The sequence below is a fragment of the Podarcis raffonei genome, chromosome 12 (assembly GCF_027172205.1).
Source record: "Podarcis raffonei isolate rPodRaf1 chromosome 12, rPodRaf1.pri, whole genome shotgun sequence".
NCBI lineage: Eukaryota > Metazoa > Chordata > Lepidosauria > Squamata > Lacertidae > Podarcis > Podarcis raffonei.
Window position 1 is genome coordinate 946,397 of NC_070613.1, and position 16,654 is coordinate 963,050.

The 16,654-nt window shown below is 46.7% G+C and overlaps 1 protein-coding gene and 1 pseudogene across 1 annotated transcript in view; both read right to left on the reverse strand.

The window, feature by feature from the left end:
- The window catches only part of LOC128424010 (zinc finger protein 883-like), a 39,535-nt gene that overhangs the window by 12,019 nt on the left and 10,862 nt on the right, over window positions 1-16,654 (reverse strand). The window lies entirely within an intron of this gene.
- Window positions 1,576-16,654, reverse strand: part of LOC128423988 (zinc finger protein 420-like) — a 39,792-nt pseudogene continuing 24,713 nt past the window's right edge.

Here is a 16,654-nt window from a genome sequence, read left to right on the forward strand (position 1 = left end):
TTTCATTCTTCCACTCTCACTTCTCTTCAGCAGTGCAATGCAGCAGCAGCAGCAAAAAAAGCTGATCCTATTTTAGGCTGCAACAACCGAAGTGTAGTGTCTGGATTGAGGGAAGAAATAGTCATGCTGTATTCTAACTTGGTTAGACTCCACCAGAGTTCTGTGTCCAGTTTTGGGCACCACAATTTAAGGATATTGACAAGCTAGAACATGCACAAAGGAGGGTGACCAAGATGATCAAGGGTCACATGGAAGATAGCGCAAGCTTGTTTTCTGCTGCTCCAGAGGGTAGGATCCAAATGGCTACACATCAGGAAGAAAATTCTGATGGTGACCTCTCCTTCCTTGCAGGTTCATCACCAGAGGTTGAACGACTATCTGTCAGGCATGCTTCAGCAGACATTCCAGCACTGCCATGGCCCTGGTAGTCCCTTCCAACTCTACAATTCTATGTTTCTATGCCTCTCCTGATAGGCATCCTTTGATGGGAAGTGAGTTGGGCTCTCTGACCGAAGCTCCGTCCACATTCTAAGCACCGTTAGGCTTTGTCCCCTGTGGGAATTCTTCCATGGGCTGTGAGACTTGTCTTCCGGGCAAAGCTCTTCCCACATTCCAAGCACTTATATGGTGTCTCCTCCCTGTGAGTTCTTTCATGTGAAGGGAGACTTCTCTTGCAACTGAAGCTCTTATATGGCTTCTCCGCTGTATGAATTCTATTTTTTTAATCATTTTTTAAAAGATTTTTATTTTTTAACAATGTCTATAATCATTACATTACATTCAGATTTCAATTTTCCCCTTCCCTGCGGACTTCTCTCAACTTCCATCACTGGTTTATTACATCTTATATTACATTCTGCTGTTTATATTTACTTCTATATTGTCATATTAAGTGTCCTATTTTTTGTAAAGAAAATTGCAAATGTTTATTTAAATCCTGCCAATGACTCTTTTTGTTGTTGTTTCTGCAGATATGATGTAAAAGGTTCCCATTCTTTTTCAAAGTCACTATTGTCTTTTCCCCGAAGCTCTTTCCACATTCTGAGTGTCCCAGTGTCCAAGTATCCCAGGGTCATGGAGAAAAAGCAGTAAAACAACTCCCACAACCCCCCTGCGATGTTTCCTGAACAAATTGGAAAGACGCCACGAAAGTAGATGATTGAGGATTTAAAACCTGATGAAAAATAGACTCCAAACACTTACGTAAAGTTGCCTGACCGTCCCCCATGGCTTAGGAAAAGTAGAACTGTGACTACCCAAGCCAAACTGTGCTCAGTATGGCAGCAAGTACAAGTTAAAAAAAACCCACCAGTCTTGTCAGTCCCAGGAGAAAAGGAGGAATGAGTAATTTGGCCCCCTCCAACCTACGCACCAATTGCACCGTTGCTGCACAAGGGTTGCCAAATCTGGGAGCAGGCGAGGGTGAGGGCACTGGTCCTTTCCCCCTGCCCAGATGGACACAGGCCCTTCCCCCCCTTGCACAGGCTAAGGATCCCCAACTCCCAAAAAAAGAGGATGAGGAGAAAGGGGAGGGAACTGGAAGGGAAATATATACTCTGTGGAAATTTTTTTTGAGGCCTGGGGTGATTATTGGGGGGGGTGACTTCAGGCCTAGGTGGGGTCAGCTGTCCTCACCTCCTTCAGTTCCTTTGATGATATTTCCCCAGTCTTCCAGTTCTGGAAGACTGGTCCGCTGTACAAATTATTTGCTGGGAAGTGACATGGGCGCTTCGAATGAAGCTCTTTCCACATTCTGAGCACTAGTATCATTTGTCTCCTGTGTGAATTCTTTGATGGACGGAGAGCTGGGCGCTCTGACTGAACCTTTTTTTACATTCAAAGCACTCATACGGTTTCTCCCCTGTATGAATTCTTTGATGGGCTGTTAGATTGACCTTCCAAGCGAAGCTCTTTCCACATTCCATGCACTGATATGGTTTCTCCTTGCTGTGAGTTCTCTGATGCGAACTGAGATGGGAGTACCGACTAAAGCTCTTTCCACATTCCAAGCACCGAAATGGCTTCTCACCTGAATGAATTCTTTGATGGAAACTGAGATTTAACTTCTGGGGGAAGCTCTTTCCACATTCCAAGCACTCAAAGGGCTTCTCCCCTGTATGGATTCTTTGATGGGACACGAGACCAATTCTCTGACTGAATCTCTTCCCACATTCCAAGCACTCAAAGGGCTTCTCCCCTGTATGGATTCTTTGATGCCGCATGAGACCAATTCTCTGACTGAATCTCTTCCCACATTCCAAGCACTCAAAGGGCTTCTCCCCTGTATGGATTCTTTGATGCCGCATGAGATCTGCTTTATGAATGAAGCTCTTCCCACATTCCAAGCACTCAAAGGGCTTCTCCCCTGTATGGATTTTTTGATGTGACACGAGACCAATTCTCTGACTGAATCTCTTCCCACATTCCAAGCACTCAAAGGGCTTCTCCCCTGTATGGATTCTTTGATGCCGCATGAGATCTGCTTTATGAGTGAAGATCTTCCCACATTCCAAGCACTTAAACAGCTTCTCCCCTGTATGGATTCTTTTATGGTACACGAGACCTGCTCTTTGAATGAAGCTCTTCCCACATTCCAAGCACTCAAAGGGCTTCTCCCCTGTATGAGTTCTTTGATGTGAAGCCAGACAATCCTTCCGGCTAAAGCTCTTCCCACATTCCATGCACTGATATGCTTTCTTCTCGCTGTGACTTCTTTCATGTGAAGTTAGACTTCTCTTCTGACTGAAGCTTTTTCCACATTGCAAGCACTTATACGGTTTTCCCCCTGTATGAATTCTTTGATGGGAAGTCAGACTTTCCTTCCGAATGAAGCTCTTTCCACATTCCAAGCACTGAAATCCCTTTTCCGCTGTATGAGTTGTTTGATGGGATGTGAGACTTCTTTTCTGGATGAAGCTCTTTCCACATTCCAAACACTGATATGGTTTCTCCCCTGTATGAATTATTTTATGGGTTGTGAGACTTCTTTTCTGGATGAAGCTCTTTCCACATTCCAAACACTGATATGGTTTCTCCCCTGTATGAATTCTTTGATGGGTTGTGAGATGGGCACTCTGACTGAACCTCTTTCCACATTCCAAGCACTGATACAATTTCTCCCCTGTATGAATTCTTTGATGGGAAGTCAGACTGTCCTCCCGGGTGAAGCTCCTTCCACATTCCAAACACTGATATGGTTTCTCTCCAGTATGAATTCTTTGATGAAGAGTGAAATGATGCTTCTGACTGAAGCTCTTTCCACATTTCATGCACTTATAGGGATTCTCCTTGCTGTGAGTTCTTTGATGGCCTGTGAGACTTATCTTCCGGATGAAGCTCTTTCCACATTCCAAGCACTGATATGGTTTCTCCCCTGTATGAATTCTTTCATGGGCTGTTAGACTGACCTTACAGGCGAAGCTCTTTCCACATTCCAAGCACTTATAGGGTTTCTCCACGCTGTGAGTTCTTTTATGGGAACGGAGATAGGATTTCCGAATGAAGCTCTTTCCACATTCCAAGCACTGGTATGGTTTCTCCCCTGTATGAATTCTTTGATGAAGATTGAGATTATCCTTCCGACTGAAGCTCTTTCCACATTCCATGCACTGATACGATTTGTCCTTTCCATGAGTTCTTTGATGAGAACTGAGGTTGTAGTACCAACTGAAGCTCTTTCCACATTCCAAGCACTGATATGGTTTCTCCCCTGTATGAATTCTTTCATGGGCTGTTAGACTGACCTTCCAAGCGAAGCTCTTTCCACATTCCAAGCACTTATAGGGTTTCTCCACGCTGTGAGTTCCTTTATGGGAACGGAGATAGGATTTCTGAATGAAGCTCTTTCCACATTCCAAGCACTTATATGGTTTCTCCCCTGTATGAATTCTTTGATGAAGAGTGAGATGATCCTTCCGACTGAAGCTCTTTCCACATTCCAAGCACTGATAGGGTTTCTTCCCTGTATGAATTCTTCTGAAGCTTTCTATACACTCCAAATATTGATACCGCTTCTCCATTGTGTAGATTTGGTCTCCCTCATTCTTCCTTTCTGATTCATCACCATCTGCAACAAAAAAGAAACGGATCACAGCCTCAGGGACTGAATTTCAAAAAGAATTCCAAAAGAGATATTGTAATCCAAAAGGCAGCCTTACCAAGAGACTCCATGATCCCACGATTCTCCTTCATTACTTCCTTATACAGAGCTCTTTGGTCAGGATCCAGCAACTCCCATTCCTCATCTGTGAAATGAACAGCTACATCTTCAAAGGACACCAGACCCTAAAATAAAAAGGGAAAGGTCCCCTTCTTAGACAACATACAGATTATCTACTACACATTGCTCTGTTGTTTTCTGCCTGTTCATTGCTGTTTTGTTTTAATGTAATTGTTTTGCTGTACATTTTTATTATGGATGCATATTTTAATGTTTTAACAAAACTGGTTTTTGTGTGTATTTTAATGACTGGTATTAAGCTTTTGGGGGAATGGATGGAATGCCACATGGTGATCTTCAAATACCGTATTTTTCTCTCTATAACGTGCACATTTTTTCTCCTACAAAGTAAGGGGAAATGTATGTGCGTGTTATTGAGCGAATGTGTGGTCCCTGGAGCCGACTGGCCCGAGTGCAGGGGCAAAAATCAGGCAAAAATCAGATCGCGCAGAGGAGGGAAGGCTGCAGAAGCGAGGCTGCTGCTTTCTTGCATTCTGCCTCAGGGTATTACTGCCCACCCGCTTCTGTTTTCAGTTGCTGTGTTTGCTCAAATGCAACAAAGAGCAGGGAAATCCCCTGCCCTCCTGGCAAGCAGAGGGGAAAGGAAAGGATCGCGTCCTTCCTTCTAATTCCTTCCTAGTGACACTGCGCGCAGGCTCCAGCCCACCCAGCTCAGGTTCTGTCGGCTAGGAGCACAGCTGACAACCACCACCTCCTCCTCTCCGTGCTCCGGTGCTGCTGCTGCTGCGTCCAGCATTCTAGGGACTCGCAGGCAGCCGGAAAACATGCAGGTTGGAGAGAGGGGGGGAAGGCTGGCTTGGGAGGGGGGAACTTTTGCCTTCCTTTCCTCCCTCCCGTTAAACCCCTCTCCTGCATTGTTAGCCAGCTGCTTCTCCGCACACCCCTCTTGTGCTCCTTGTCCCTTCTGATTTTCCTTCCCTCCTCGGGATCTTTGCATAGGGTCACCCCAAATTCACCATCAGATCACACAGCATGTCCATGGCTACAGCCTGCACCAAAAAAAATCACGCACCCACTGTTGCCTGGGGCTGCAATGGTGCCAAAACGTGGTTACAAAGCATGGATCCACATGGATCCTCAGGATCTTTGCACTGGGTCACCCCATTTTCACCATCAGATCACATAGCATGTCCATGAGAATGAGGGGAAAGGTGAATTCTGGCCACTGTTTTTATGATTTGTCAACTATTTAGAAGCCTATTTTAGCATTAAATGTTAAATCTATAAATAAAACTGCAACTACTGATAAATAATACAGTGGTACCTCGTATTACATACACTTCAGGTTAAAGACTCCGCTAACCCAGAAATAGTGCTTCAGGTTAAGAACATAGCTTCAGGATAAGAACAGAAATCGTGCTCCGGCGGCGCGGCGGCAGCAGGAGGCCCCATTAGCTAAAGTGGTGCTTCAGGTTAAGAACAGTTTCAGGTTAAGAACGGACCTCCAGAACAAATTAAGTACGTAACCAGAGGTACCACTGTATTAGCAACATTCAGGAGGCTAGTCAACGAGAGGTGATTGTTCACCATTCTCAGAACATAAGGCTCCTGCAATGGCCTTTACAGCCAAGAGAAGGAGGAGAGAGATTCATTAGGGACTCTTTCGCCACAATCCTTCATTCTCCCTACCTGATCTGGTTGCGTGGCTGCTGCATCTCTGTCTTCATGCAAAGATGGATAAGCATCTCTTGCCAGCATCATTCTGTCACCTGTGAGAGAGAAAGGTAAGTGGCAGGCCATTTTCACATGCTTCTCTTAGAGGTGAAGCAGTGCATCTCTAACTACAGGTGGGCCTTTAAAAAAGTCTCACCTACTGAGTGCATTTTGACATTTGTATTTTAGCTAGGTAAAAATACATGTCCCCACTTTGGGCTCTTGGCCCCTAGTGTCCTCCCCACAGATTAGTGGCAAAATCTACAGAATGTGTGACCAAATGGGAAAAAACCCTCCTTCCTCCTTACCCAGTGGCCTCTCTTTGGTCTCCAATGGAGTCATCTCTGCCTCAGAGGAATCCAGGCCCGTTTCTGCAAAGATAATCTTTCCCTGAAAGGGCAAAAGGGATTGGAAGCAGAGAATGGAGAGAAACATTAGAAAAGGACTGGGAGAGGCAAAAGCTTTAGGGGTATCCGATCTCATTCCTTGAAGGCTTTCCAAAAAAGATTGGGGGATTAAGAGAGAATTTTGGGATACTCTCTCATGTTCAGAGCCCCTTGGGAGTATCCAGAGGAAAGTCTCTCTCACCTGCTGCTCTGCCTGCTTCCTCTCCTCCGCCTGACTCAGGAGGAAACCTTCGGCCAGGGCCACCGCCTGGGAACTGGTCTCCGCTCCACATTCTCTCACCCAGCTCTCCATCTCTGGTGGAAGGACAGCCAGGAACTGCTCCAAGATCACAAGATCCAGCATCTCAGCTTTTGTGTGCCTTTCTGGCTTCAGCCACCGATGGTCAAGGTTGTAGAGTCGGCTGCAAACCTCTCGAGGTCCTTGGGCCTCCTGGTAGCAGAACGGCCTGACATTTTGTCTCTGCACTTTTGAGCTGAAGGTGTCCTCCTCACCCAGGATCTTCTGCATGGAGCTATCCCATAATCCCCCACTGCTCCCAGTTTGGATGGCATGGCCTCTTCCTGCTTCAGGGCCAGCGGACTCTGGCTCATCCATCTGGGCTCTGTGGAATCCCCCAAGAGATCGGAAGAAAGTTCTTGGTCCTACTGCCAAGTTCTGTCTTTCCTAAGTAGAGGCCTTTGCAAATCCTACAAAGCAAATACATTGTTCTGTTATGAAATTGATACACAGCCAGGAAAAGAAAAAGATTCCCGGAGTCTTATTAGGAACCAGCTGGACTGCAACACATCCCAGACTCTGAACTTTCTTTTTCAAAAAAGGAAAAGGAGAAGCCGGCGTCCAGCCCTACTAGAAGTTACTATGCAAAATGTGCAGGAAACATTGGGAAGGTCTGTCACATGAATCAGTCTAGTTGTTCCTGCGTTTCAGTGTTTTCAGCCAATGAAAGAAGACAGAACTGTGATTGACAAGTGAGTCATTTGTACAAGTGTAATTTTGAGACTAGGCTAGAGCTCTGCAGCTGCTGCAACCTTCCAACAGTTTGACCTCAGCCCCAAAGGCACACTCTCCCACTGTCTCCTGAGACAAATGGATGCCAACCAACCAACCAACCAACCAACCCACCCTGGGATCCTCAATAACTGCTCTCCCTCCCTCCCACAGTTCAGTGACCATTTCCTTCCTGCTTCTGTCTCATTTTCTAGCCACTTGGAATGTGCAAAGTTCTCAAGACAAACTGCTGGGGTGGAATCCCTTTTTCTTAGGTCTGAGGGCCAAAGGATAGCACTATAAACAAGTGAGAAGGGCTCACATTCCTCCTATGATTGTAAATAAATTCTGTTTGTAAGTGCCCCTTTCCAGCTCCGGCCAGCTTGCCCACCACTGTCCCCTTGGAGCAGAGATGACATGGCCAGGGTACTCTCTGCTGTGGATCAGATAGGATCATCGCAATGCCCTCCAAGTGGAACTGCTCTTGAGGATGGTTCAGAATCTGCTCCAGATGTTGGCTGGGCTCCCTTTCTTTATGAAGGGCATTTATTTCCTCCCTTTTTCTCCAAGGAGCATCCATGGGTCTACTCCATCTCATTGAATTCCTCCCATTACAACCCCTGAGAACACATTTAATTCCTGTTTTAAAACAGCTGCATTGGTGGTCCCTTCTCACAGGAGTATAATATAATAATAGGAATTTATTATTTACACCTCACCCATCTGACTGGGTTTCCCCAGCCCCTCTGGGAGGCTCCCAACCAAATATTAAAAACACAATACAGCATTAAACATTAAAAAGTGCCCTAAACAGGGCTGCCTTCAGGAGGGGTTCACTTAGGCCCCCCCCCCAATATGTGAAGAACCACCTTCTTCCCTACAGATCCTTTTGGCTGTGAAATTTGGCAGAGGGGGCCCTCTTGGTAGTTTCACCCCCTTGAGAGTCTTGATTGGCCCAAGAGAGGGCATCCTGGGGGCAGACCCCCCTTGGGGGATTCACTCCCCACACAGGCACCTCCCCCTCTTTCCCAAGGCCTCTGACAACGGAGGACCCAGCCTATTCCTCTGATTATTATTTGTTTTGACCTTTAAAAATATTTTTAAATGGTTGCAATCTGCTCTGGAACAGTGGTAATAGTAGTGAAAATACCAACAAACAATAATAAAAATAATAATAACATAAAGCCTCAAGCATGGGAAAAAAGCCTCAAGTTACACACAGACCTTCCAGAAACGGGGGTGTGGGGTGTTTGGAATCTGCAGTTTTGAGCATTTGCCTCAATCTCAGGCGCTGACCTCTAATAATGAACCATATGTTGCAGATATTCCTGCAAACTAATTGTGAAATACAAATGACAAGAGAAGACTCGGTCAATTCATCTGTATCCTTTCTTCTTCCTAGTTTTCTCCTTTTGCTTCATCCCCTGAGGTATTTTCCCTCAGAGCCAGAGCAGAGTGTGGGGTGCAGTGCCTCCGAGGTTCCAGCAGAGGGCGGGAGCCTCTCTCTCTCTCTCCCTCTCTGATTGGCTGCCAGCCCTTTTGGAGGGAAAACCCCAGAAGCCCTTTCTGAGGGGGAGAGTTGGGAAGGCCTGATCTGAGAGGGGTATTATTATTATTAATATTCGGATATGCTCTTTTCTGAGGGAGAACTGGCTCTGATCTGAGAGGAGATCCTCTCTAGCCAGAAGAAGGAGTCTCACAGCTTAGATAGGAAGAAGACCCAGTGGAGGGTCTGGGGAGAATATGGAGGCAGGAATTAATCTGGAGGGCTGAGTCTGAGGAGGCAGGAGAGGGAGAAGCTGTGGGAAGACGGACTAAACCAGGGTCTCCTTCCAGTCAGGAGGGGAGAGGTCTGCTAGGAAAGGAGGACCCCCAAACCAAGAACAAGGGCTGAGGGGATCCCCTGGGTCTGTGGGAAATCCCTCAGGGTGGCTAAGAGAGAGGCGGACGAACGAAAAATGCCCCTCGCTCAGGAACCAAAGTATTAGGCTGAGAAGGAAGATGTGCTGCAGTAGAAGTATTTAAGTGTAACCCTGCTCATAACTAAGTAAATGAACAGAAATCGAGTTAATTCTTTTACCTCCTACGGTAGAAACCTCAACTTCCAACTGAAGTGCAACAAGTGAGCTTTTAGCAACTGAAGTTTAAGAAAAGCATTTACTACAGTGACATCCTTATATTTAGTTTAAGTAGGAAGTTAAGGAGAACACACCTCCTGACCCAAATTTGTTTCCAAACTTTTTTTGTAAATAAAACTGTTCTTGTTCGTTCAGCTCTTTCCTAAGACTCTAAATCACTAAGTTTCCTCTCACACAAGATCCTCACAAGGGAGCCTGTGGGAAATTGCAGAAATTCGTGTAGTTTGCATATCATGAGGTGGGTCCTCTATATTTAATGGGGGGCAGTTAGCGGGGTGAATCCACTCCTTTATTAGTTGATGGTCATTGGTGGGATCCAAGAGCCCAAAGCAGGGTGCATCAATTTCCACATAACTAAAATATGGAATGGCTGCCAATGTCCAAATGCCCTCGGCAAGTGAGGCTTTTTCTGTGGCCCCTCTCTCGTTCGCCATGCACAGCTCCACCTCTGACTTCTCACTCACCTTTCTGTCTCACAGATGGCGGAGGGATTCTGGCAAGAACGCCTCATCCATCTTTTCTTGGTGGCGGAGGAGAAGTCGCGGCTGTGGAACCAGATGAGGTGGGGAGAAGGAGCACTGGGGGGGGGGAGAGGCTGGGGGGTGTAATGAGGTGGGTCTGCTATATTTAATGGGGGCCAGTGGGAAGGGTGAATCCGCTACAAATGGGGGGGGAGATAAAGCCTAAACAGGGGTCAACAACCTTTTTCAGCAGGGGGCCGGTCCACCGTCCCTCAGACCTTGTGGGGGGCAGGACTATATTGGGGGGGGAATGAACGAATTCCTATGCCCCACAAATAACCCAGAGATGCATTTTCAATAAAAGGACACATTCTGGATTCACCCCGCCTCCTCCAAGCAGGAAGGGAGCCCCCACTGACCCCCCCCCGGCCCAGCCAGCCCCTCCTCCCTGCTCTTTCTCATCCTCCAAGAGGGGCTCAGACTGATCCCAGCACTTAGTCCGCATCCTCCAGCCTGACTGACTGAGACTCATCAGGACTAGACTGGGCTCTGGACACCCAGGAGACTCCTCGGCTATTGCAGCAAACGCAAGTCTGGGCGGATGAAAGCGATGGTTTCCCCACAAAGCGGTGAGCAGCGTTTGCTATAATAATAATAATAACAATAATAATAATCATCATCATCATCATCATCATCATCATCTATTTGTTCCCCGCCTATCTGGCTGGGTTTCCCCAGCCACTCTGGGCGGCTTCCAAAAAAAATTAAAATACTGTAATACATCAAACATTAATAGCTTCCCTAAACAGGGCTGCCTTCAGATGTCTTCTAAAAGTCTGGTAGTTGTTCTTCTCTTTGACATCTGGTGAGAGGGTGTTCCACAGGGTGGGCGCCACTACCGAGAAGGCCCTCTGCCTGGTTCCCTGTAGCTTTGCTTCTCGCAATGAGGGAACTGCCAGAAGGCCCTCGGCGCTGGACCTCAGTATCCGGGCAGAACGATGGGGGTGGAGACCCTCCTTCAGATATACTGGACCGAGGCCGTTTAGGGCTTTAAAGGTCAGCACCAACACTTTGAATTGTGCTCAGAAACGTATTGGGGGCTAATGTAGATCTTTCAGGACCAGTGTTATGTGGTCTCGGCGGCCGCTCCCAGTCACCAGTCTAGCTGCCGTATTCTGGATTAGTTGTAGTTTTTGGGTCACCTTCAAAGGCAGCCCCTCGTAGAGCCCATTGCAGTAGTCCAAGCGGGAGATAACCAGAGCATGCACCACTCTGGAGAGCTAGTCTGCAGGCAGATATGGTCTCAGCCTACGTACCAGATGGAGCTGGTAGACAGCTGCCCTGGACACAGATTTGACCTGTGCCTCCATGGACAGCTGTGAGTCCAAAATGACTCCCAGGCTGCACACCTGGTCCTTCAGGGGCACAGTTACCCCATTCAGGACCAGGGAATCCTCCACACCTGCCCACCTCCTGTCCCCCAAAAACAGTACTTCTGTCTTGTCAGGATTCAACCTCAATCCGTTAGCCGCCAGTTTGCTGTAAAGGAAGAACAGGGTTGCAGCCCTCCTGCAAAATAACCCGCCCCTGGCTTTGCAGAGAGCAAGGAGGGGGTGCAGGACCCTCCACTCGCTGATCTTGGGGGGCATGCATGATCTGAACACGGCGGCCCCCTGCATCCTCGCCTGCAGCCCAAAGGGAGGAAAGAGAGGAGACTCACCAGATTGCAGCACGAGCCACCCAGGCAGCGCTTGCAGAAGACAGAGAAAACATCCATCGCCCACCCCCCCTTGCAGGAAGTGACTTGGGGGGAGGGGCCTTTGTTCTGGAAGACCGTTCCCCCCCCCCTTTCTGTCTTCTCCTCTGTAGGAATTCGGCTCAGTTCCTTTTAACCCTTGGCGAGCCGAGCGCCCCAAGCTCATCCCCCCCTCTCTGCGTTTTCTTCCTCCAGAGCCGGAGATGCTGTATTTTGGGGGATCTGAGCTGGTCTCTCCCTTGGCCAGAAAAAGCTTGCAGGGGAAGCGTGCCCCCCCCCCCGGGCTGCATCTCCTTTCATCCCCATCCTTGCCTCCTGATTGGCTGTAGCCAAAACCAGACAAGAAGGAACCAGATCCCACGTGCAGCTCAGCCATGTTCACGGATCGCCCTTCCCCGCAAGGCTGCGGGCGTGGCGCGTTGAAGGATGGGGGGGTTGAAGGGGGGTGGATGTAGGGGGGGTCGGGGGGGTCCCACCCCTTCAAAGCAGCGTGCCTCTCCCACCCCCTTCCTTCCTTCCTTCCAGTCTTCTGGGGGCCTGATCCTGGACGCCCAGGAAGACACCTCTGCCACTGTAATCCACTGGTCTACAGATGCCTCAGAGGGTTGAGACCCTGGGGAGATGTCCTCAGGGTCTGAAGTCCCAGGTCCTAGGTAAAGGTAAAGGGACCCCTGACTGTTAGGTCCAGTTGTGGCCGACTACGGGGTTGTGGTGCTCATCTCGCTTTATGGGCGAGGGAGCCGGCATACAGCCTCCAGGTCACGTGGCCAGCATGACTAAGCCGCTTCCGGCAAACCAGAGCAGCGCACGGAAACGCCGTTTACCTTCCCGCCGGAGCAGTACCTATTTATATACTTGCACTGGCATGCTTTCGACCTGCTAGGTTGGCAGGAGCTAGGACTGAACAACAGGAGCTCACCCCATTGTGGGGATTCGAACAACTGACCTTCTGATCAGCAAGTCCTAGGCTCAGTGGTTTAACCCACAGTGCCACCCATGTCCCTCAGGTCCTAGATAGCGGTTCCCAAACATTTTAGGGCCGCTGCCCCCCCAACACCCCAGTGCCTCCTACCAGATAAAAGCATTATTCAGAATAGCCATTTGCACAACCCACAAAGAAAGATAAAAACAATAAAACGGTTGCATTTATTCAAAATCCAATTAAATATACGTAGTTTAATTAACTCATGACAAAACCAATGAACCTGATCAAGTGGTATCAGCTTTTCAAAGTCTGGGAGTTGTGTACACTGCCACCCCTTTGCCTCTTAGTGCCCCCCAGGAACAAAACCCTTTGGGGGGGCGTCGCCCATTTTGGGGACGACTGTCCTAGAGGAGGCACAGGCTTTAAGTGTCGAGGTGGAGCATTCAAGGGGCGGAGCCTAAGGTTAGCGAATAGTGAGCCACATCCATTGGTAATTCCAGGCCACCCCTGAGACAACTTGTATGTTGTAGTTTTCTAAAAAAGGGGGGGTTATATGTATATCCTAACCCATAAATATGATATTATTAACATCTTTAGCCTACTACATTTTGTATTAAAAAGGTAAAGGTAAAGCGACCCCTGACCATTAGGTCCAGTCGTGGCCGATACTGGGGTTGCGGCACTCATCTTGCTTTATTGGCCAAGGGAGCCAGCGTACAGCATCTGGGTCATGTGGCCAGCAAGACTAAGCTGCTTCTGGGAAACCAGAGCACTGCACGGAAACGTGGCTCTGTGGTTTAACCCACAGCGCCACCCACGTCCCTTTATTGTTAGTAGGTAGGTGTAAAAAGTATTCCCTGGCTTTCTAGTTTCTATCACTTGGTCCAGAGTCAATACAACTGTTTCCGTTAAATTTTTCCATAGTACCATCTTTTTAGCAATCTTTAATATAGGGTTTCCCCGCAGGGCAAGTTTGGCATGCGAGTATAGATCAACTTTATTTTTATTAGACAACATGTTCCATATCTTTCTAACTGACTCCATTCCGGACCCCGTTCGCATCCAGAAGCGAACGCAACCTGCGTCTGCGGATGTGAAGGTCGCGATTCGCCACTCCCGCGCATGCACGTGACGTCATTTTGACCGTCTGCACATGCGCGAATGGCGAAACCCAAAAGCGATCAACCTGAAGCACATTTAACCCGAGGTATGACTGTATTCTCCAGCCCACCCAAGGGGCTGTATGTGCATATTCTAAGGTCACCCACGTCGGAAAATTAAGACCAACAATGAGTTTCCAGTATTTAATACATGACAGTAGATATGTATAAAGTAGATAAGTATAAAGTAGATAAATATAAAGACATTTCCTAAACAGGGAGTTTTATCATTTGAAAACATGAGATATAGAAACTGCAAGTCCTCTCAAAATATAAATTAATCTGGGAATTATATTCATTTTGAGAGCATTCCACCTTCTCCAAAGTGTAAGGTTCAATGACTTCTGTATATCAACATATGAAGAAATCTCTTTTATTATTTTATTTATATTAAGTGTGACTTTTTTTTATCTCTTGGTATTAAGCTGCCTTGATATTGTAGAGATTTGGAACAAATCTGGAATTGATATTCCTTGAAGGAATGTGCAATCAGATTTTGGCCTACTGGCATCAATTCCGATTGGACCAATTAACAGAATAATAGAATAGAATAACCTGATCTATTCTAAAGCATCTATCATTTGAAATAAACAATAAAACTAGTTTATATAAACAATAAAACTAGTTTATATAAACCATAAAACTAGTTTATATTCAAATGTATTGTGAACTACTCTGTGAATCTCAGTGTTGTCTCATGGTGGAAGCCAAGCGTTCTAAGCAGATATTAAAAAGCGATGGCGAGATAGGACATCCTTGTTTGGTTCCTCAGGCCTGAGGAAAGGTGGCAGAGAGATTACCATTCTCTTTGACTCTTGACGTAGGTGCTTCATAGATTACGTTAATCCCTTTTAAGAGATCCAAAGGAAATTCAAATTTAAGTAAAACTACTTCCATGTACTGTTTACGGATTTTGTCAAAAGCCTTTTCAGCATCTAGTGATATAATTACAAACTGGTCTTTATCTTTATTTTGATCTACCAAATCCACCACTAATCTAATATTATCTGCAGTTTGTCTCGCTTTTATAAAGCCGGTCTGGTCACCCTTGACTGGCTATTACCTGATGAATTTGCTAGAGTCCTTCCCAAAGTGTCCAAAGCTCTTGGAAAAAATCCTCCATAAACTTAGTTTCCTGAGCCCAAGTAGGAGAATTGGTAACCCCATTACTATCCATGAGAGTTGAGATTCCAAAATAGTGAGGCTTTTACTTGAGTTGTTTTCACACAAGACAAGATGCATGTTCTCCCTCTGCTGCTGGCTTTCTAGCTGTGGCCTTGAAGCACACTCCTCCGATCCTCTCCCTGGTGCTGATCCTGCCTTCCCTTCCTGACAGCTGGGGACCTGAGCACTAAGGAAGTTCTCCGGCTGGTGCGGTGGTCAGTTTCCCTTGGATAGAACACCCATGTACCACTCAAAGACTTTTCATTCTTCCACTCTCACTTCTCTTCAGCAGTGCAATGCAGCAGCAGCAGCAAAAAAAGCTGATCCTATTCTAGGCTGCAACAACCGAAGTGTAATGTCTGGATTGAGGGAAGAAATAGTCATGCTGTATTCTAACTTGGTTAGACTCCACCAGAGTTCTGTGTCCAGTTTTGGGCACCACAATTTAAGGATATTGACAAGCTAGAACATGCACAAAGGAGGGTGACCAAGATGATCAAGGGTCACATGGAAGATAGCGCAAGCTTGTTTTCTGCTGCTCCAGAGGGTAGGATCCAAATGGCTACACATCAGGAAGAAAATTCTGATGGTGACCTCTCCTTCCTTGCAGGTTCATCAGGCATGCTTCAGCAGACATTCCAGCACTGCCATGGCCCTGGTAGTCCCTTCCAACTCTACAATTCTATGTTTCTATGCCTCTCCTGATAGGCATCCTTTGATGGGAAGTGAGTTGGGCTCTCTGACCGAAGCTCCGTCCACATTCTGAGCACTGTTAGGCTTTGTCCCCTGTGGGAATTCTTCCATGGGCTGTGAGACTTGTCAGTGTGGTGTAGTGGTTAAGAGCGGTAGTCACCTAATCTGGGGAACCGGGTTCGCGTCTCCGCTCCTCCACATGCAGCTGCTGGGTGACCTTGGGCCAGTCATACTTCTTTGAAGTCTCTCAGCCCCACTTACCTCACAGAGTGTTTGTTGTGGGGGAGGAAGGGAAAGGAGATTGTTAGCCGCTTTGAGACTCCTGAAGGGGAGTGAAAGGCGGGATATCAAATCCAAACTCTTCTTCTTCTTCTTCTTCTTCCGGGCAAAGCTCTTCCCACATTCCAAGCACTTATATGGTGTCTCCTCCCTGTGAGTTCTTTCATGTGAAGTGAGACTTCTCTTGCAACTGAAGCTCTTATATGGCTTCTCCGCTGTATGAATTCTATTTTTTTAATAATTTTTTAAAAGATTTTTATTTTTTAACAATGTCTATAATCATTACATTACATTCAGATTTCAATTTTCCCCTTCCCTGCGGACTTCTCTCAACTTCCATCACTGGTTTATTACATCTTATATTACATTCTGCTGTTTATATTTACTTCTATATTGTCATATTAAGTGTCCTATTTTTTGTAAAGAAAATTGCAAATGTTTATTTAAATCCTGCCAATGACTCTTTTTTTTTGTTGTTGTTTCTGCAGATATGATGTAAAAGGTTCCCATTCTTTTTCAAAGTCACTATTGTCTTTTCCCCGAAGCTCCTTCCACATTCTGAGTGTCCCAGTGTCCAAGTATCCCAGGGTCATGGAGAAAAAGCAGTAAAACAACTCACACAACCCCCCTGCGATGTTTCCTGAACAAATTGGAAAGACGCCACGAAAGTAGATGATTGAGGATTTAAAACCTGATGAAAAATAGACTCCAAACACTTACGTAAAGTTGCCTGACCGTCCCCCATGGCTTAGGAAAAGTAGAACTGTGACTACCCAAGCCAAACTGTGCT